This window comes from Marmota monax, unplaced genomic scaffold, assembly GCF_021218885.2.
Source record: "Marmota monax isolate L192 unplaced genomic scaffold, Marmota_monax_Labrador192_F-V1.1 WCK01_AAM20220418_F8-fsc00859, whole genome shotgun sequence".
NCBI lineage: Eukaryota > Metazoa > Chordata > Mammalia > Rodentia > Sciuridae > Marmota > Marmota monax.
Genome location: NW_026692974.1, coordinates 54,082 through 77,089, shown reverse-complemented (window position 1 = coordinate 77,089; position 23,008 = coordinate 54,082). Strand labels below are relative to the sequence as shown.

At 39.7% G+C, this 23,008-nt stretch overlaps 1 long non-coding RNA gene across 2 annotated transcripts; it reads right to left on the bottom strand.

Annotated features, from left to right (window-relative positions):
* On the bottom strand, positions 1 to 22,925 carry LOC124097792 (uncharacterized). 2 transcript variants are annotated; one of them, XR_009227501.1, is made up of 5 exons: positions 21,570 to 22,925; positions 16,007 to 20,376; positions 3,159 to 3,294; positions 2,707 to 2,846; positions 1 to 1,131 (listed from the first exon to the last, which is right to left on the bottom strand). It is a non-coding gene; the product is annotated as an uncharacterized LOC124097792 (long non-coding RNA). The 2 variants fall into 2 exon arrangements; XR_006853366.2 differs by having other exon boundaries at positions 16,007 to 22,925.
* Between the last annotated feature and the right edge of the window lie 83 nt (positions 22,926 to 23,008).

Genomic DNA, 23,008 nt, shown 5'->3' with positions numbered 1-23,008 from the left:
TTAAATCACACTGTTGGCAAAGAGAGAAAACAGACCTCTCCTACATTGGCAAGAGATGATAAATTGGTAAACATATAAAGGAGAGCATTTGGCAGAAATTGTCAAATTCACAAATAATGCATACCTTTTGACCCAAAGTCATTTTGCATTCAAATATACAAAATGAGCCAATTATACAATTATAAGGATATTGATTGAAATTCTCTCTGTGCACAATCTAAAATACAAAGCTCCTGAATTGATTCAATTTAAGCTGATACTAAGAGAAAGTAGAAACAAGAAGTCTGGGGAAAAGATTAGCCACACCAGCCCAGAGCCAAACTGCAAAGAAGAGTGTAGCAAGGGTGAGTCACACCTCTCCCACCAGAGTGTAGAAGACAGGATGAGATTTATTTTTTAGGTGAACAGGACGGAAATCAACCCCTATGCAGCTCCTGAATTCACACACTTCAGTAACTAACACTTATTGCATTTCTTCTCTGTCCAGGCTGTAGTATCACCCATACATACTCTTTTTAAATATAAAACACTTCAAGATATGTAGCTTCAGGTTTATTTTTAGTAATATCCAGGAAGTTCAAGCAACTTGCCCAACTTTCCACACATGTAGATGGGAGCACTAGTGTTCACCTGCAGTTCTTTCCATCACACCCCAGGCTTCTTGAAGAAGAAAAGATCACTTATGTCCTATTTCTGTTTTTCTAATATGCTATATAAAAATTTCTCATATTCAAATAAGAGGCTTTAAAACAACCACCAAATTTTCTTTTTCAGACAAGAATACAAATATGCTCAGGTTTGAATATGATAGGGAGGAAGTCAGAGTCCACCCATCAAATTTTTCATTATTATTAAAGTAGCTGATCCATTTTATGAGTTATTTTTTTTTTTTTCTAATTTGCTATATATGGCAGCACAATGCATTACAATTCATATTACACAAATAGAGCACATTTTTTCATATCTCTGTTTGGATACAAAGTATATTCACACCATTCATGTCTTCATACATGTACTTCATTCCAGTGGGGGGAATGAGATTTCTCATTATTTAAAGAAGATATGCTACTTGTTGACTCTGTACTCTTTGGGGCAATCATTTGGCTCCATGGAACTCAGTTTTTTTTTTATCTGCAAAATAGTGGAGATAATAGTTACTACTTTTTGTGGAAAAAGCTTAAATTTATGGGAAGTGTTTAAAATTTGTCTTACTGTGGCACAATGCATTTTTCAAAGACTGTAAAAAAAGTCTCCTACCGTATGAGCTCTTCTTCACTGTCACCTTGGCACTCTTCCACCAAGAGGTGGAGTCTATTTCTTCATTCTCTCGAATCTGGGCTTGCTCTGGTCAGCTTTGACCAAGAGAATATGGAGGAAGTGATATTGTTCTGGACCTTATGTAGTGTGGCTGCATCTTTTGCTTCTACCCCCAGAAGCTAGCTACCACTTGAAAAAGTACAATTTCCCTGTGACAGTCATGCTATGAGAACCCCTGGGGCTTGTGGAGAGACACAGGAGGATGAAATGCCACATGGAGAGAGAGAAGCCAAAAAGTGCAGAGGAGTCAGATACGTGAGTGAAGAAGCCATCTTGGAAGTGGAATCCATCCCACTGCCCAGCCAACACCACAAGGAGCAGAGATAATCCAGCCAGCCAACCCCTTTCCCAAAGTCCTGTCTTATAAACCATGATCAAAACAAAATGGTTGTTTTAACCCACTCGGTTTTGGTGTCATTTGTTATAAAACAATTTAGTATAAAGGTTTGAAAAATCATGCTTATCATAATTTATACTAGGAACATGCAAGCCCCCTCAAAAAACATAATAATAAATAGCTATAATAATTTCACTGATAAAAAAATTTTAAAAATTTAAAATGGTATTTTAACCAGTGGCACAAAACAGAGGTCTTCAGTAATTCCCCAAAGATAAAAGAATGTGAACATAGATATAAAGTTTAGTGTAATTTACTACATAATATTACATTGTTGGGAGATACTAGACTTGGGCAGAGCCGGTTTAATTTCTAGAGCACAAAGATAAAACAAATGTTCTCATAGTTCACTGTTTTTTGGAGTCAATATTTTTGAGAGTGAACATAGGAAAAAGCCTGGAGATACATTTCTGTGAGCATACATAAATTTTTATGACTTACTTATTCTTATTTAAAATGATTCATAGGGTGAGAGCTGACTGTGAAACTCTTAGACATGTGAAATCTTTGTGTTGTAAAATGCATAGGAAGACAACCAGTTGGTATCCACTTTTTCCCCACTCACAATTTGACTGGTAAAATACACTCAGGCTACAGTAGTCAAACAAACTGCTTTATATCAACAAACAAAGCAGAATAGCATCTCTCAGTAATATCATACTCAGAGAGAGCCACAGGACAGGATTATAATCTTTGTGACCTTACACCTGTCCCTGTAGCTGTCAGAGCCAGCTGCCTTCAAAAAATTTTAAGTTAACACGCCCTCCTCCTACACTGCAATTGTCTTGTAATGAGGGACAATGTCTTCACTCCCATTAACAAAAAGTCCTCCATATACCTTTCCCTCCCCCATAGTTGTGCCTAAACTAGATTCAGTGTTATTTAAAATTAAAAGTTAACTGAATTAAACTTAAAAAGATGGAGAATATCCAGTCTTACCCTAAAGGAGATTTTAATCTAACACATAAATTGGTCAAAAAACAGTTACCGACCTGGTGTACAAACAGCCTTGTCCTGGACCTAAACAATTTGTTTAAAAAGTAGTGAACTATGTCTGATCTAAACTTTATTCTTCAGTGCAATTTCTTCTGTGACTTCTGCTAGAAACATGAAGGGGCTCTGGTTACCAGTCCTGGAAATTGAGAACACAGCTTTTGATGAGAATACATTGTTGTGCAAAGAAATTGATGCAAAGAACAATAATTCAGGAATAGTTCCCAGTCATTGATTGCTCACTATATGCCATTCATGGTATATAGGTGACTTTCCACATATTCTTTTATTTAATCTTTACAACAACAGGATGAAGTGGGTATTATTATATGGATTTGTAGTTTAGGAAGCTGAGGGTATATGGAAAATAAGCCCTCACTCTCCATCACCAAAGCCAAAAATAATTAAAGGATGGGGTGAAGTTTATATCTCTAATTTTATTCCAACTCACCTACATAATGTGATGGTGAAGGAATTTCAGTGCAGGACCTTCCCTCTTGCCCACATCAGTGGCCCCTAAGATTTGCTTTACAGATGCCAGAGTCTCACGCCAAGCTATAGGGACGATTGGGATGGAGCTGAGTTACCTGAAAGCAGCATCAAAGAGAGAGTTCATGAGTTCTGTGATCCCAAATCCCCACAAGTTCCCTGACTCCTTCTTCAGGCCCAAGGATCAGCTCTTTATTTCTTCCCCCAACTTTGGTAGCCACCCAGTATCACTCTAACAAATGGTTCATGTACAACCAAACTGCAGCTGATTACTTAGTACCAAAGAGCATGATGAAAGAAATCAGATGGTCACACTGAGATATAACAAGTGTAATATTCTCAGATCCGAGATCTGAGTTTGGAATAAGCCCATATGCACATTGACAAATCAGTGCCCCTGGTCATAGAGACAGTACTCTTGCTGCAAGTGGACCCTTAGGGACCAAGCTAGTTGGCTAATGAGTGTGCAAGATAAAGTAAAGCTACATAATTCATGCTCAAAATTCAGATTTCCCACCTCCAGGCAGGGAAAATCATACATGGCTTTTCTGTGATGCTGAAAGTGTTACTTAACATCTTATAATTGAGCTAATGGAAAACTAAACCTAAAAGATTGACACTGCTGTTTGCTCAATCTAAGTATTAGTTAAATTCACAATCTTACAAAGTCTTCTCTTTGAAATGTGAGCATTCTTTGATGCTATAATTTGATCTTAAGTGTCCTAAAGACCCATGTGTTTAGTGGTTCCCAGCTTGGTATTCTTAGGAGGTGGTGGACAATATAAGAGGTGGGGCCTAATGGGAGGTCTTTAGGTGATTGGGAGCATCCTCTTCAAGAGGACTGTGGGACCCCAGTCTCTCTCTCTCTTTTTTACCTTCTGGGCATGAGGTGAGTAGTTTTGCTTTTCCACACATTTCCATCATTATGTGTTGTCTCACCTCCAGCCAAAAAGCAATAGGCTCAATCAATGTGGACTGAAAACTCCAAAGCTGTGAGACAAAAATAAACCTTTTCTCCTTATAAGATGATTATGTCAGGTATTCATTATAGTGATGAAAACCTGACTAACACAATCTGGAAAGAGTGGAATACCCACAATTTCAATAATTTGAACCATGACATCAGAGGGATTGGAGTACAGGCAGAAGTTGCCATATAATTTTCACAAGAAAACAATAAAGTAGACAAAGTTTACATATATTTTACAAATAAGAATATACTTTATACACAAGAAAAACTTACAGGTTTCGTATTATAGGAGGCAGAACCAGAATTCAAACCAGAAAGTCTGACCCAAAGTCCATGTTTTTATAATTAGGACTGAGAAAACTAATGGACTTTTCAGGCCTTCTGGAAATCTCTGCCAGAAGGACTCAACTCTGCCATTAGAACACAAAAGCAACTCTAAGTAACATATTTGCAAAAGAGGACGGCTGTGATACAATAATACATATGGACACTGAAATTCGAATTCTACAATATGTCCTACATCACTAAATGATATTCTCTTGATTTTCAAAAAGAAATTTAAAATGTAAAAATCATTTTTAGCTCAGGAGCCATGTAAAGCAGACATGGATATAGTTTTCTAGCTCCTGCTGTCATGGTGCATCAGCAGAATTGAGACCTATCTTTGAAAATGGGTGTGTGATTCCTGGAAAACATACACGAGAGGCCTTTTATAGGTAAGGACAGCATGTGATTATTCTCTGGCTATGAGCAGTACAACATCATGCTGCCAAAGACAACAGAGCCCGTCTCTCAATTGTCCTCCTAGGCCCCATGTATAGCTATACAGAATTATCCATATTTTTAAAAAGGATCACAGAAGGAGGAACTTGAATGTTTGGGGAAAACACCCAGACTGATGTGAGACCAGCTGGAACGGAGCTTTCAGCCAAAGAACCAAAATACAAAGAGCCAGGCGTGTTTACTCTGTAACCTATAAATGATTTATGAGAACTTTAATATGGCTGCTGAGTATACCTGTAGGCTTGTTAGACGTTTTATTTTTTGACCAGGGAAAAATTGTATAAATTGAAGACCCCAATGTGTTAGCTTAGATTCCAGAGTCAATGGCATGTTTTAAGAGTTCTGGAAGAAGTCTCCCTCTGACCCAGTCTCCTCTTCTCCCATTTTGACCAATGTGTGTTTCTCCACAGTCATTAAAACTCAGACATTAATGATACAAAGAAGACACCATGTCTACTAAGAATTCCACATCTGATTTCAAGAAAGGCAGAAAAAATAGGAATGGAGTGGAGAAGACTGTCAAAAGCAACTTGGTCACTGAGAGAAGATACACTCAAACAAATGCAGGCAGAAAGAACCATTTTAATACAAGTCTTCAAAACTGTTGAACTTTTTAGAAAGCTACACAAAACTACCATGTTTAGATTTAATACAGGTAAAAGGATGAAAATATTTGCATTCTCCATCCCCAGTAAACTGTGCCTTGCAATTTAAGAAAAGGAGACATGAAATTGGGTCTAAAAAGGCAAATATGTCCTCTCTTTTGGTTTGCAAGATAGTCTGTGCTTATGAAATAATCTTGAAGATATGTCCTTTTTGTTTTTTTTGTTTGCTAATTTAAATGAGGAATAGCAGAAAAGAGTAAAATGTATGGTTTGAGGATAAAATCAGTGGCTAAGAATTGTATGGTTGACAGCAATTATCAGGAGCAATTCATTTCAAAAGATTTGACCACTAAATTTGTACCAGACATTCAGATTGATGGTGCAAAGATAGTAAAGTTTTCAAAAACGTCTTTATTTGCAGAAATATAACCTAATTATGTAAAATAAAATGTGTACTTAAAAATGTTTTAACTCTAGTTCCCGCAACTCTAGTCCACCATACCTTGGGAAAGTTAGACCAACACAGGCCTTGTTGGAAGGGAGGGGCACCAGTCCTTCACAGGGGGTGTTTCATGACAAGATGGAGATCAAGGACTTCCAATATGATGAGGACTTTGAAATGTATTTGTACTCCTATTGGTGTGGGGATAACTTTTCTATCACCAAGGATCAATTTATGTGTGTAGAAATTGATGTGTCCCAAGCCCCTTCAACTAAGAGTTAGTTAAATGCTGAAGAAACCTTCAGGAATTCACATCCTGAACAGTTGAGAATAAGCCCAGATGGAAATATCAAATGCAGAGTAACTGACTTTTTTCACAGGGTCAGCTATTTCCTAGTTTCCTAGTTAGCGTGTGGATCTTTCCCCCAACTGTAGTGGTCATCGTCAGAGAAGAGGGCCCCAGACATGTCATACCTAGATTTCACATTCAGAAGGTTAAATTGGAAGCATTCTTAATTATGCATCTGAATTTAAAGGAAGATAATTTTAAATCAGTGCTTTCTTTCATTTAGTTATTATTTTTATATCTTAAACCTAAAATTCGCTATCTGATAACAGCATCATCTAACTCAGCATTAGGATTTATTAATTAAAAAGTGATTATGTTTTTAAGTAGTTACCAAGATGGTTAAAATTAACCCTTTCTTTGAAGTTAGACATCAGTTTTATTATTCTAACTTAAAGAATAATCGGTACTGCACTTTCAGTTCCCTCACCAACCAGTCTCCCCAATCTAGAGTTCATGTTCTATTCAGCTTGTCATCCCTCACCTGTACAGGTATAGGAGATGGGGTCAGAGGTTTTCAGCTGTCAGTTCTCATTTCAGGTGTGGGAGCTTGCTGGAACAGAATGGGCAATTGAAACCTTTATAAACTCAAAACTGTCTGAATCATGAATTACAGGGGTGGAAACTCTGGTTTTCATCAATGACTTGATGTTACAACACTTCTGAGTTTGAAAATTAAGTCAGCTGTTTAAAGGGTTCTGCATATACTTTATACATTCAGAATTAGTTTTCTTGGATAGCACCAAACATTTTTATAACTGTACATTTAAGTTTATTATCAGGATAAATTGTATTAGCATGCTAAGTAAAATCTGAAAATTAAAAAAAAAAATGTTTTAACTCAAGACTAGCAAAGAAATACTCTTTCAGCACTGTAAGAAAAGAATATATGCAGTAAGTCATCTAGTCCGTGAGTCTTCTTTGGAAGGCCTGATGTTGTTGTTTGTTGCCTTTAAGAGATTTACAATTTGAGAGTTTCTTTAAACTTCCCTCCTCCAGCTCCAGAATCTGAAGATTCATATGCTTACCTGTGGTGAGCCGCTTCTGCCGTTTCTGCAGATTATGGTCGCCATTACAAGATGGCGCTGGCTCCGCTGTGGTCTGTGACAAACAACTTCTTATCTGGGAGAATTGGCACATGATTTTTCACCACCCTGTTCACCACCCTGTGAGAAAGTTCCACGCGGCAGCTTTGCATTGGGGCTTGGGATGCTTTATTAAGGCTGGGAGGGGCATCAGAGAGAGTGAAGAAGAAATATCAAGGGCCTGAATAAACTGTTGAAAGAAGATTCTCGAGTTGCCTCTTCCTTGCGGGCAAGGGGTCGCGACAAGTGGTGCCGAAACCCGGGAACCAGAACTTTCAGCAGTCAGGGGTGGTGCACCGGTTAGTCCCAGGTAAGTGGGATCCGCGACCAAAGCGGGGTTAGTCCCAATAAGTTGGATCTGCGATCAAAGCGGGGCAGCTCCTCTGTAATGAAAGAGAGAGCCTTACATTTTATTGCAGCTGCACTGTGTACTTTCGCTTCTACTTTCGCTTTCTTTTTTTTGTGCTTCCTTTGTTGTTGTGTCATGGGTGCCGCATCTTCAAGTCCGCTTCTCCTGGCCCTAGATGGCCTGTTACGTTCCAAGGGACTGGAAGTGAAACATAGTACTTTACAGAGATTTTTACAGAAGATAGATATCGCTGCACCGTGGTTTGCATTTTCGGGCAGCCTTACTGTGCCTAGTTGGGATAAATTAGGCAAAGATCTTGACTTTGCTTCTGAGCAGGGCATATTAGAGGGTGGGGTGATACCCCTTTGGAAAATGGTCCGTGGTTGCCTTACAGATGGTAAATGCCAGGAAGCTGTGAGTGAGGGTCAAGCTATTCTTGAGCAATTGCATGAGGAAAAATCTGAAGGATCATGTAGTGAAGTGGCAGAGAGTATTAAAAGTAACAGTAGTGAGAAGGCAAAAGAGCCTGAAGATAAAAATAGGAGAAGGCTCTACCCAGACTTGACCGAATTAAAAACGCCTGAGAACACAAGCGACTCAGAGAGTTCTGAGGACCTTGATATATTGTTACAACAACTACATAAGATAAAAATGAAAAAGAAGAAAAAGGAGACACAGGGCACGCAGGCCTACTGTAAGAAGGGGAAGGGAGTTAACATTGGTCAACAAAACTCTGAGGAGGAGGAGATAGAATATCTAGAAGAAGATATGGTGCCGATTGCCCCACCTCCGTATGTGGGGGGGAGCCAAGGTTCCGGGAGATCTTTTCATGCACAAGTTTGGAGGACAGTTAAGACAGATATGGGACTTGCATACCCTGTATTTCAGGACAATAACAGGGGAAGATATCATGAGCCTTTAGACTTTAAGATAATTAAAACCTTGGCAGAATCTGTCCGCACTTATGGCATAGATGCCGCTTTCACTCTCACTCAGGTGGAGGGACTTACTAGATTTTGCATGACTCCCTCAGATTGGGCTAGTCTAGTCCGCGCTTGTGTTTCCCCAGGGAAATAGTAGGAGTCCAAAGTTGGCTGTTTAATGTTTCTGGCAGTACCCAAGACTCGGAGCGAGGTAGGAGGCTTAAAATTTCTGCAAATAATTCACAATTATCTAATGCTACATTACCCTCCGCAGCAGTCTGTCTCCAATCTCCGTTCCTGTTTCTTTTGGCTAATGTTACATTACAGGGGATGCTTAATTGTTCTAATATTACCTGTTATTTGTCTGAGTGTTGGAATGGCTCCTGGACTACGGCAATGGTTATGAAATTTCCAACCTTTGTCCCGATCCCGGTTACTGCAGATCCAGAGTCATTTCCTATTGTTGAACTGATTAGAGCCCGTAGAGATTTTGGAATTACGGCAGCTATAGTGACAGCTGTGGCAGTGTCTGCTGCTGCAGCGGTTACGGCCGGAGTGGCCATGGCCAGTCAAGTACAAACTGCTGCCACCATTAATCAAGTTGTTCAACAAACTTCTACCATACTTGAGTCCCAAAATTCAATTAATCAACATATTTTGTCAGGGATTTTAGCTGCCAACCAAAGAATAGATTTACTCCAAGCTCAGGTAGAAGAATTGGCCGACTTGGTGCTTTTGGGTTGTGTTGACCAACGTGCACATTTATGCATAACCTCTGTCAGATTTAATGATTCCAGGAATGCCTCCCGCATCATTGGCGAATATTTGGCCGGAAATTGGTCCATGGCAGCAGAAAACTTGATCCAGTCTCAACTAACTCAGATTGCTGTTTTGAATAGTACCCGTGTCGAACCAGTGACTTTGGGTCAATTCACCGATTGGATATCTTCTGCTTTTTCCTTCTTCAAAGAATGGGTGGGAGTAGGCATTTTTGGTGCAATGTGTTGCTTCAGTGTTGTGCTCTGTTTGTGGCTTCTCTGTCGCCTTAAAACTCGCCATGCACAAGAAAAGGCTATGATCATACAAGCTCTTGCAGCTTTAGAAAATGGCAACTCGCCTCAAGTCTGGCTTGCGCATCTTAAGCAGTAAACCTTTGTCATGGTCGTTACACCCCAAGTTATTATAACATTGCACTGGGATCGACATGACTTTCCTTGTTATTCTCTTAGTGTTGGAAAGCCCTTGCACTCTGCCAGTATTACTGCCATTGCACGCAGATGGGTTTCCACACTAGTGCTTTTCTATCGCCTTAAAGTCCGTGCCTTTCTTTCAGGGTGCTGTCAACTTGTTTGTCATTATAAACAGCCACAGTTCAGCCTCAGCTATCCCCCTTCGTCCACCATCGTCACGATACAGGATGCGAGGCAAGGCACTGCACTTGAGTGATCCTTGAAGTGGACCTCAAGGAGAGCATGTCCTATTGCATGCGGGTTAGACGCGTCCACGCCCCGCCCCACGAAAAAAGGCGTCGGCTGATATGGCCTCAGATCTGGGGAAGGGCCCTCCTTAGGACTGAGCCATACTATGCAGCCACTTCTGCACAGTGGGATAGGACCTCTACTCTTGCCTGTATTGTTTTAAGAAAACAGAAAGGGGGAACTGTGGTGAGCCGCTTCTGCCGTTTCTGCAGATTATGGTCGCCATTACAAGATGGCGCTGGCTCCGCTGTGGTCTGTGACAAACAACTTCTTATCTGGGAGAATTGGCACATGATTTTTCACCACCCTGTTCACCACCCTGTGAGAAAGTTCCACGCGGCAGCTTTGCATTGGGGCTTGGGATGCTTTATTAAGGCTGGGAGGGGCATCCGAGAGAGTGAAGAAGAAATATCAAGGGCCTGAATAAACTGTTGAAAGAAGATTCTCGAGTTGCGTCTTCCTTGCGGGCAAGGGGTCGCGACACTTACCCCACCCCTTATAGGAGGAATATAATATCATTGTTAACTTCATCAAAAATCAATACAAGGGAAGTGAGCATTTAAGAGAAAGAGGTTGCAACAAGGGTTCCTTTGGTCAAATCAGCTGCCTACCTGTTTTTGTATGGCTCACAAGCTTAGAATGATCTTTATAATTTTAAATGGTTGGGGAAAAGTTTTTAAAGAACATTCCATGACATAATAATTCTATGAGATTTACATTTCAGTGTCCACAAGGTTTCGTTGAAACACAAAACATCATTCATTTATGCGTGCCCTATGGCTGCCTTGGCACTGTAGTGGCACAGCCAAATAGTTCCACAGACTGTACAGCCCAAAGTCATCATATTGACTCTCTGGTCCTTTGCAGAAATGGCTTGCTGATCCTTACGTGAGAGGGGAAAAAAGGGATAAGAAACAGAGGGACTGAGGAAGGGAGGAAGGAGGGAACAGGAAGATGAGGTGGTACTTTCACTTCTGATTGTGGGAAAATACATTTGGAGCCCCTGAAGAGAGCCTGGAGAATTAATTCCTTGTTCCCTTCCAAGAGATCGAAACAAAATGGACAGACAGAGATATCCTGTCCACTCATGGATTTCTTTTTATAATATTTTTAAAGATTTTTAGATGGACACAATATCTTTATTTTATTAATTTATTTTTTTATATGGTGCTGAGGATCAAACCAAGTGGCTCATGCATGCGAAGCAAGTGCTCAACCACTGAGCTACAACCCCAGCCCCAACTCATGGATTTCTTTATAGAATGTGTCATATTTTTAAAATCCAAATTAAAAGATAGATTGAACATTCTTTGGAATTCTACACATGCTGAGGGGGCTGACAGGAGGTCTACTTTATAGAGTAAACCTTCCCTAAAAAGGACAGTACATCTGTTTAACAGGACAGAGTAGGTATGTAAACAGATGAGATCACAAATACAGACGCTTCACTTCTGATACTGTATACTTCTATAGTCCCTAAATATTGCCATAAGCTTTTTAGTAATTTAATAGAGAAAAAAATGGGAGATGAAAAAGAAAAAAATAATGCACCATTAGAGAATTACAACCATGAATGCTGTGGACTCAAAGGTGATGGAAATCACATTAGACTATGCGACTATGCGGGAAAAGAGAAGTGGAAGAGGTGAATCAGAAAATGCTCTAGGAGGACATGACATCTGCAATCAACCTTTGAGCATCAATGACATTTGGAAGGGTGAAGAGGGCATCTTACCCTAAAGAGCCAAACAAAGGGTCTGTCTGGATGGTCTTCGGGTATATTGATTTGGGAAATGTGTTTGCAAGTGTGATGTATGGACACAGACAGACTTCACAAAATATTCAATTCTAAAGGAATTTTTATGTACCCTCGGACACTGTTGCTTATAAGAGAGATAACAAGAACAAAAGAGGAAAGAACATATTTGTTTTGCTAACATAAATGTAGGAGATACTGTACCATCTTTTTGTTTATTTGTTTTTGGAGGAAAAGGTTCATTTAGGGGCTCATGGTTTCAGACATCTCAATCCATAGAGAGCAGGCTCCATTCCTCAGGGCTTGAGGTGAGGCAGGACATCATGACATAAGAGTGTGGCAGAGGGAACCAGCTCACATTATGATCAGAAAGCAGAGAGATTCATATATATCAGATGCATATATACCCCACAGCTACACCCCCAATGAGCCACTTCCTCCAGCTACACCCCACCTGCCTCCAGTTACCACTCAGTTAATCCCATCAGGGATGAATTCACTAATTAGGTTAAGGCCATGACCCAATCATTTCTCCTCTAAACCCTCTTGCATTGTCTCACAATTTTTGGGTGACACTTAGGGTTAGGGTTTGGTTCTCTGAGAGAATCCCATCCAAACCATAACATTCCACCCCTGTCCCCCCAAAAGGTCACAACTATCTCACAATGGAAAAGACATTTAGTCCCTTTCTAAGAGTCCCCACAATCTTAGCAGTTCTGAGATTGCTCGAAGTTCACATCCGAAGTCTCCTCTGAGGCTCAAGGCAATCTCACATTGTGAGCTCCTGTAAAATTAAAAGCAATTTACAAGTAGCCAGTATATAATGGTATAGAGTAAATATTTCCATTCACAAAATTAAGGGCATAGAAAGAAGGGGTGGACCCAAAGCCAAACCAAAATCCAGCTGGGCAAATAAATCCTGTAGCTCCACGTCCGCCATCTGGGGATTCCTCAAATCCCTTCCCACCATCCCCATTCTCCCATTACACCTTTTACTCTGATCAAATGCCTTTCCCTCCTCATTAAGTTATTCAGTGAGTATTTACTGAGCATCTACTATGTGTCATGATATAAAGATTATGTAGTGAACACTAAGGAGTCACCAGTCACCAAAATGTCCACTGATGAAAAATCCCCAGTATCTCACCCAACACCTGAGGTCATGCTCTTACACACTCCTCTCTGCCCAGACATTTATTCCCCTCTCTTCTGACCAGATCCATGTCCTCTACCAGGTGGAAGCTTAGATACTGATTCCTCAGGTAGATTCTCCTTGACCACCCTGCTATGCCTCACCATATGAGTTGCTTCTTCCACATGCTCTCATAGAAATGTACTCCCTTCTCCTGGGCTTCATCACAGTCTGCCATCACTGTACTGTATCACAGAGAATCCACTGCTGAAGCAAAGGCGCAGCCAGTGGCCCAGACACTTTAAGGACCTGCAGGGAGGATACTTCTTTCGTTCACATGGCTTTGGGATCTGCCCTTTGACTAGAGTTTCCTTCAGTACCATGCAAGCCCTACTTCTGAATTGACTCACCATTTTCCCACTATTTCCCTGTATTGTCAGTCTGAGTGCCAGAGTTGGGTATCTCCTAGGACACCAGGTCCTTTGAGTTTCTTCTCCTACTGTATCTAACCAAGAATCTGCTAGCCCAGCCACTGACATGGCCCCTTGTGACCTGCCTTGTTGGTGAACATTAGACCCGGTTAAGGCACAAGATATCATTTGCTTATAGCAGCAGTCAATATGCATAATTGGTGGGGAAATAATTTAGAGATAACATGAAATGCAGGGTAGTAAATTTAAACCAGCTCCACCTGAAGTAAGAAAACATTTTTAAAAGAATTACCATCTCTGTCCCTGTCCCTGCAACACCAACATCACAAACATTATTAAGCTCATTTTAAGGATTGTCTAAAAATTTCCTCTCTGTTCATCTCAATATCAAGACAGATTGAAAATGCTCCTCTTGCTCCTCAGGCCACAAGAAAAGTATTAGAAGGAAATATATCAAAGCTCAGAGGCTGGAATTTTAAAAATGAGATTCAGATGTGTCTATAAATCTGACAGTGAGAGGCATGGAGACCCTTCAAGCTAGTGGGCAAAACATGTATGGAATTTGGTCTGTGACCTCACCTGGCCATTTGCTTCATTAAATCTGCTGCTCTGGGGCACACATGGGTCTGGGGTCAACCAGGATGTTTTCATCCCATTTACAATATGCATTGGTGTTTGTGCACCCTGGGGCTGCTGAGCCTTGTGCCTCCTGGTCAAGTGTCATGATTCAGCCAAATTCAAGAGACAGGAAACTGAGCTGGATGGATCACTGGTTTGATCTCAAGAGACAAATCCCTTGTTATGACTTCTTTCAGAGGCAGAAGATTGTTGGGGGAGATGAGGGGAGGAGACAGACAGAGAGGAGTGGAAGATGAGTGTTCAAGATTCACCCAGCCTTGCTTCCTGCTCTGACTTGCTACCTGCACGTCTGCACATCATCCTGCTCCCATTGCTACCTCTCTGTCTGCATATCTAACCAGAGAGAGTTTGAAAAAGTGCCCAGGAGTGAAGCACAGAAAGGTACCCTGAAGCAAGTAGCAGGGATTCTGGAGTAAGATAATTCTAGGTTCGGTGCCTGGGTATGCCCCTCATCAGCTAAGTGAGCATAAGCAAACAATTTAGTTTTGCTGTGCCTTGTAAAAGGGAATGACAATATCCATGTGTCCCAAGTGGAATGAATAATATAACATACATAAAGCATTTAGCACATGAATCCTTAATTAATATACATCAGATCCCTTTTTTTTTTCCTTCTCTATATTGCCTACTACAGAAGTTGTAAACTTTGAAACAAGTAAAGAAGAGGACTGGGAAATAAATTCTCTTAACAATGAGGAGCAGCAGAGAAGGATGAAAGGTGACAAAATCAAGGTTATTTAACCTGAGAACCACTAGAAGTGAAGACAGACTACAGTGAGAAAGTGGACTCACATGACACTGGCCCATTTACCTCAGAAACCAAGAATACCCTTCCACAGACTGATCAGGCAGCTGAATGACTGAGATGATTCATTTACCTAAATGCTTGACCAATTGCAGAAGTGTGTTATAGGAATTTCCTTAAGGATAATAATGTTTAACAGTTAAACCTGCCAATCTACCCACAGTTTTATCCTCTGTGAAACCAGGGAGTCCCCTTCCTGTCTTCTAGCTTGTCATATCACAAACACCATCTCTCCCACCTTCTTTCTGGAGAGCCGACTTTTTCCAAGATAGTCCCAAGGTGGGTAAGTAGAACTCACACAATTCCATAAGAACAGAAAATAGTTTGTGGCATACACACACAAATCTTCCCAAGAAACCCAGCCCAAACATATTGCCAAGAGCAGAAAAGTAAGTAAAAGTAAGACCTCATTTGGGTAACTCGTTAGTTTTACCCAACAGTGGTTGCTTAATGATATATTTTGCTGACTCGTTCATTTAACAAGTAGAAATTTATGACAGGCACTGTTCTAGGAACTGGGAACACTCCCTGTCTTCATGGAGTTTAAAATTGAGAACCCACTGTGATCCTTTCTCAGAATTAAATACATACATACATGCTTTGAAACATAAAGAAAAAAAAGCAAGTTTGTCTCAAAGGTTTGAATTCAACTCACTGTCCCGCTCTACAGTTAAATAAAAGAGTAGTGTGGGACATTATTCATGTGTTTGGGTGATGTGGGTATAAACAAACCAACTTCACCACCAATCATGTAAAAGTATAGCACATACAATTATGCCCAATACATAAAACTTGATAATGATAATAAACAACTATGTTTCTGGTTTATAGATTCACTCTACTGTAAATTTTTTAAAATTATTTTGGAGTGGACTTCTTCTCCTTATGAAACAAATAAGCTTACTGCAAACAGTATGTTGTGTTACACAGGAAGCAGACATATATTTTGCTTAAGACATCTTTTTATTTGGGCCTATTAAGTATATAAAATAAGGGGTTTCATAGTGGCATATTCATACAAGCATATAACAAACTTATAACATATAAAAAATTTATTTTGGCTCACGATTTCAGAGGTCTCAGTCCATGGGAAGCTGGCTCCATTGTTCTGGGTCTGAGGTGAGGCAGGACATCATGGTGGAAGGACATGGAGGAAGAAAGCTGCTCTCCTCATGGTATCCAGGAAAGAGAAAAGGCATGGGGATGAGAAACACCTTTCCAAGTCCCTCTCCCAGTGACCTACTTCCTCCAACTAGCCCCTGCTCCCACAGTCTCCGCCACCTCCCAATCATCCTTCAGCTGTCAGTGGATTAATACATTGATAAGGTCAAAGCCCTCACGATCCTATCACTTCCCAATTGCCCAGCCTCTGAACATTGCTGCATTGGGGACCAAGCCCTAAACACACGAATCTCTGGGGGACACTTCATATCTAAATTGTAACAATCCACCTTTCTACTTTCATGTTGTCTTTCCTCCTTCCTCTTATCCTTCTCTTTCTCCTTCCCTAGATTCTACATATGAGTGAAAACATGTGAACCTGTCTGAATCTGGGTTATTCACTTGACATGATGATCTCCAGCACCATCCATTTTCCTGCAAAGGACATGATTTCATTCTTCTTTAAGTCTGATTAATACTCCATTAGGCATATATACCACATTTCCTTTATCTATTCATCCACTGGTGGGCACCTGCACTGATTGCATAATTTGGCTATTGTGAATCATGCCATAATAATCATATTATCACGCCTCTTGATTGCTTCAAGTTATGCTGAATGCTTGACCCTTGCCATCTAGGTTTGTGTAAGTTGTCTATAATGATCACACAATAAAGATATGGCCTAACAACACATTTCTCAGAACACAATCTCCTTTGTTAAGTGATGCCTATTTGTAATTGGTTTTACATTTCTTTCCATGTTGGCTTAAATAAAACATGAGGGATTGCATACTGAATACATCTTACCTTAGCAAAAACTTACAGATTCTAGTAACACTGCTTCCTCTTCTAAATATCCACAGATCACCATTTAATGCATTCTTAGCCACATTGTATTTTTTTGGGGTGGGGGGAGGATTCTGGAGATTGAACTCAGGGGTACTCAATCACTGAGCCACATCCCCAGCCTTTTTTTTTTTTTTAATTTTATTTAGAGACAGGGTCTCACTGAGTTGTTTAGTGCCTTGCTTTTGCTGAGGCTGTCTTTGAATTCACCATCTTCATGCCTCAGCCTCCCGAGCCACTGAGATAATAGGTATGCTCCACCATGACTGGCAAAAGTTTACTTTTTTGGCTTTTTTTGTTGTTTTTTTTTTAAGTTTACTTTTTTGAATAAGTTTCTTTTTGAAAAATTAACCAAGGTGAGATGCCCTATCTTTGTCATCTGGACACTGTGTTTGGATGCATTTTCTGGAACTACAGCAGCCACATTGGGACTATGAGGAAAGTCAGCCTCAGTATAAGTCAAACAGCAAAGACTGATAGAGGGAAAAAGGCTAACCCCAGGCCCTGCAGTCAGATTTTATATGAAGTCATGACTAGTTTTTATTTCAATGTCATTTTGTTTTGTTTTGTTTGTGGTGGGAGGGACAGGTACTGGGGATTGAACTCAGGGGCACTCAGCCACTGAGTCACATCTACAGCCTTATTTTGTATTTTATTTAGGGATAGGTACTCACTGAGTTGCTTAGTGCCTCTCCATTGCTGAGGCTTAGCTTTGAACAGGTGATCCTCTTGGTTCAGCCTCCCAAACCACTGGGATTACAGGTGTGTGCTACTGTACCTGGCCACAATGTATTTTTGCAGGATCTACTTTCCAAGCTACAGGTTGAGCATCCTCAATCTAAAAATCTGAAATTCGAAATGCTCCAAAATCCAAAATGTTTTGAGCACTGGCATGATACAACAAGCAGAAAACCCACAATAAAACATGGTTTCATGCACAAAGTTGTTAAAAATATTGAACAGTTACCTTCAGACATTATCTATAAAATATACATGAAACAAATGAATTTCATGTTTAGACTTGGGTCCCATCCCCAAGATATCTCATTATGATTATTCCAAGATTCCAAAATTCAAAATCAAAAGTTTGTTTGGCTGGTCCCAAGCATTTTGGACAAGGAATACTCAATCAATATTTGGAAAGTTAAAACATCACCATTTCTAATAATCCAGAACATCTTCTTGTCTCCACAAAATATTCACATCTGTATATTTAAATATTATGGAACAATTATTTCCATTATAATGTTGTTATGATTTGGATATGCAGGGTTCCCCCAAAAGCTCCTGTGTTAATGCAGGAATATTCAGAGGTGAAAATGATTACATTAGGTGAGCTATAACCTAATCAGTCCATCTAGTCTGAATGAACTACCTGGGTGATAACAGTAGTAGGTAGGTGAGGACATGGGTCACTGGGGGTATGCCCTGGAAGGGTTCATCTTCCTTGCAGCCCTTCCACACCTCTCTTCTCTTTCTCTCTGCTGCCTGGCCACCATGAGTGAAGAGCTTCTCTCTGCCATGTCCTTCTGCCATGATGTTCTGCCTCATCTTGGGTGCACAGCAATGGAGTCAGCTGACCACGGACTAAATCTCTGAAACTGTGAACTCAGCATAAACTTTTCCTCAGCTAACATCTTCCTGTCGGGTATTTCAGTCTTAGCCATGAAAAGCAGACTCACATAAATTTTTTCTAACATCTGAGATTTATAACTTCCTCTTTACCAGTGAATATTCCTAAGAATGTAGGCACTGACATTTTACTAAGTTCTTATTTAGCGATGTTGCTGTGCTCAGATCGATACCTCATCCTCTTTACTTTCCATAACAGCTTTGTGAATAATTTCTTCACAAATGACACAGCTGAGTCTCACTGGGTAATACACCATTCAGCCAACCCATGGCAGAGCCAAAAGTTGGCCCCAGGATTGCAATGTCAGAGCTGGAACCCCGAAAGACAGCCTCCCATAACTGAGGGTCAGGAGCCACACATGATAGCTGTCTAGCTTTTGAGCTTCATGCCTCCCTTTGTACCACCATGCCCTCTTGGCAGGGGCGCAGCACTGATTTACTAGCAAAGCATTCTTCCCAACAGTGGCTTCTCATGATTGCAATGCAGTTGGCAGTTGGGTTATTTTCCTCCCTTTCCCTTTTATTTCAGTTGCACAGAAACAGGAGATTTTTCCCATGCATCACTCCATTGATTTACTGCACACAAGAAATGGAGGCAGGAAAGTGGGTCTTGAAAATCTTCTTCAACACGCTTCCCCTATACTATTTTATTTCCCATTTGAAGGAGAAAAGTAAAGAAGAGAAACTCTTCACTGATATAAAATTGTCCATCTTTAAATAGTTTATAAATGATACTGACTTCAAGAGTAAAAGCCCAAGAAGGAGGTATTTAAAAGTGATTCTCCACCTCTTGGGTACTTCACCCTGGATATACCATATTTCATCCAAAACCTACCACCTCCATAAGGAGCCAACCTGTCCAACTACTCCCCAGGATGGATTTTATCTCCTTTATGGAATATCTAATGCTATATGTCACGGAGCCAGACCCAAGTTCAGCAAAAAACACAAATAGATTTAGGGTTTCCAGGTCTGGACCATCTCCCCTCAACCCACACTTCACAGGCAGGCTTTGGACTGCAGTCATGTTTAGATTTTAATAGGTTTTTGCAAGATGTGTCAGGATTTTTCTTGGGTTTCCTTTTCAAATAAATCCTCCGGCTTTGACTCCTCTGTGTCTGAGTCGGCTCAGCTCAAAGCATATTAATTTCTGTGGGAATGTTAGAAGGAAGAGGAGGGGTGGGGGAATGTGGACTTTTCTTTCTGCCCACAGCTGTCTCTAATCTTAAGAAATCCAAATCTCCAAAGCTGATAGACCATTATTCAAATTGGTGGATCCAGAATATATTGGCTGATAACAGCATTTCAGATCTTCTAGCTGGCAGGAATAAGAACACTCTCATGATCACTAGGATTTGGTACCACTAAAATAATCTTTTAGATGAAACTATTAAATGAAAATAAACTGTAATCAAATATTTCAATGAGTTAAAACAAAAAAAGAAATTGCACTACCTCCTCTTCTTCCACGATGCTTCAGGGTTAGGAATTTGAAGTTCCCTGTCCTAAACATCTTCCTTGGTAAACTTTCAAGCAAAGTCATCTAATTCAAAGCAAACTTGGCAAAGACCTTGTAAAGTAAGTTGAGAATTAAAGTGTAAATAATTTGGAAATTTAACTGATTAAAGATGCATAATATCATCTTGCTTGACTTGCAGATGGCATTTGGTAATAGATTACACCCCCATTTCTAGAAATAAAATTTTTTCAGAAATACTAGAAACATTTTTTTCTTTCTCCAAACACCTGAGCATAAGTAACTTTCTTCAATCACCAGAGCTGACTTTGAGAACCCTGTGGGAGAAAAGAGGAAGTAGTGTTAACTAAAGGAGGTAATGGGCTCCACTATTATAAACTATAAGAAAAACAATGTAGATTTTAAAGTCCCATGAAACTGGGGAGAGACAACCCCCTCCCCCATTTTTTATATAAAAAATCTTTTTTTATACAAAAGCTGTCCTTGTATAAAAATACAAAAGTAAAAACATTCACTATCCCTAAAACAACCAAACCCCAAGATGCTGCAGAGGCATCTATAACTTAAAACAGATGCTCATTTACACAATCATGACGCATTTACTAGGAAGGGCTACAAAAAAAAAAAAAAGCATTGCTTCATTAAGGAAAGTATTATAGCAGATATATATATTATTATAATAAGACAGTAATTACTATGGTTATACATGTGCTACCAGACATGTGTAGTATATAATAAAAATATGTTTACTATTTATCTTTCAGTGACTGAGTTTACATTTATAAAGCTAGTTTAGCAGCTTTCAAATACAATTTTTTTTCTTATTTTCACTGGCACTTTATAATTTTATTCCCTTAGATGCATCCTCTATCATTTAACCAAATTTCTATGTAAAACTGTAAGACAAGGCAGGGTGAAATACTTTACTTATAGTATTTTCTTAGATTGTCCCCTAAGTACAATAAATATAAATGGCCTAGATTTTTTAAAGTAATCTAGACTCTGAACATAAAATTATTCACCCATTGCTTAATGTATTTCCTGAAAAGAAATTACAAATAGATTTATTCTGCCTTCTATCTCCCCTCACTTCCAGATAGAAAAAATAAAACAATTTTTGTTTAAAATAAAATCTTGATCTTTGCTGCATTTGTGTCTACTAAAGAGTAGAAGTCAGAAGAACACCCTGGAATGTGAACCATTGGATTTTAATCAAGTAATCTACTTTGCACTAGTTTTTCCAAATTAGAATTTTGACTTAGACCTTTTATTCATGAAACATCTTATTACCTGTCTTTATCATAATTCTGAAGCCATCACCAGAAAAGTAGTTGGAGGAGTCTGAGAGAATTTCCATTCTAAGCCAAGAGTACAACCTTGTGCTGTGTGAAGCTGCACAACCATAGAAGAAGCAGGGGACACATTCCTGTGCTTTTCATTGAGAAGAAAACTGATTCTATATGTATGCATATGTGCAGACATGCACACACACACACACACACACACACACCTCATTTTGTGTCTGGCCTTCATAAGCAACATCACACAGTGAAGTCAAGGAAATAGGGAAAGAGCAATCTGCTTTTGCTTCAACCTATTTATAAGAAAAAATACATTTAGATGACCTATTCAGAAGGTTTTAAAATTTTATTCCAAGTGGCCAATAGAAGAACTTGTGTAAGATGAAACAAATTTCCATTTTTTAAACAATTATAAGTTATTAATGTTTTCAATTATAAGATTTGTTTTGATCAAGTGTCCAAATAAATCTTCATGGAGTTTCCCCCTGTTTATCTTCGTTACAAAAAAAAGCATGTGTCCAAAAAAAGTAAAGTTTACATTACTATTGACAGTCAGAAATAAGAGGAAATGGATGGTATGCTGGGAAGCGGAGAATGAATGTCATTAGAATCAGGTTTTCTGATACAGGTGCTGGAAGTCACATAGAAATTTGGATGAGAGTTCTTAAGCCCATGCAAGTGCACATGCACACATACACACAAACACACCCTGTTTAGCAAACCTGTCTCAAGATTTCTTCTTTGCATTCTCACTCCCCAAACACTCAGGCTGGACCTAGTTATATGAATTCATCTGATTTTATCTGTTTAAAGCCTATTCATCTGCTTTGCATAAGTTCAAAAAGATTTTTCCAACACACCCACAAAATTCACAAGTCAGTTACTCCACAGTAGTTCAACAGCCCAGCACCAGGATCCACTGGCATCTTGAGAACTTTGCCCTCAGTCTTCCCCAAAGTACCCCAGCACTTCTATCAATAAACACATGAGCAAGTTCTCTCAGTGTCAGGCCAGCACCATCAGCAGTGGATTACTGGAGAGAGTCGGGGGTACACTATTGCTCACAGAGTGGTCCTGAATTTATCTCTCCCAGAGGTGACTTTTTCTATTTTCTTATGTCTCCATTACTGGGAGAAAGTACTGTGTTTAAAAGAGCCAGGCTGCACACACAAATAGACCACTCTCACAACCCAAATGACCTGTGGCAGAGTTAGCAATAAGCCAAAACATGCATGAGAGTAAAGATGTTTTCCTTCCCAGATCTCCCCTCCTGTCTGTGAAGTTGGACACACAGTTGCTGGCTCAGAAGGAAGAGGCAGCAGTTGTCCTGTGCACCTGTGTCCTAAACCTCCCACACTGGAGATGACCCTTGATGGCTCTATGGATGCAATTTCCCGTTGTTCACATTCCCTTTTCCAGGAGAACTTGAGTGTGCATGAAAACTGAAATCAAGAACCACACTCTGACTTCAGGAATGCAATGTTCTCTTTCAAAACGTTTCCACAACAAGACAATGATGACAGTTATTAATCTAAGAACATGATCCAACACTTCTCTCCAAAAGGACAAACACCATTTCCAATGCAGCAAGAATGTATTACTTAAGTAAAATGGATCTATGAAAATGCATTAATATTATACACACACA